Here is a 445-nt window from a genome sequence, read left to right as displayed (position 1 = left end):
ATGGTGTTTTTTTATTTCCACCCATTTGCATGCAAAATTCGAGAAGTCATTGTTTTTTACCACTGCGTAGTACTCTAATGGATATATATTCCACACTTTCTTCATCCATTCTTCCATTGAAGGACATTTAGGTTGTTTCCAGGTTTTGGCTATTACAAATAATACTGCTATGAACATAGTTGAACAAATAATTTTGTCATATGATAGGGCATCTCTTGGGTATATTCCCAAGAGTGGTATTGCTGGGTCAAGGGGTAGATTGATCCCGAATACCTGAAAAACCGCCACACTGATTTCCAAAGTGGTTGCACAAGTTTGCATTCCCATCAGCAATGGATGAGAGTACCCTGTCCTCCACAGCCTCTCCAGCAAAGGTTATCATTGGTGTTTTTGATTTTAGCCATTCTGACAGGTGTAAGATGATATCTCAAAGTTGTTTTGATTT

The sequence above is a fragment of the Microtus ochrogaster genome, chromosome 1 (assembly GCF_000317375.1).
Source record: "Microtus ochrogaster isolate Prairie Vole_2 chromosome 1, MicOch1.0, whole genome shotgun sequence".
Lineage (NCBI taxonomy): Eukaryota > Metazoa > Chordata > Mammalia > Rodentia > Cricetidae > Microtus > Microtus ochrogaster.
The sequence above is the reverse complement of the archived record's forward strand: the minus strand, read 5'-3'. Positions refer to the sequence as shown.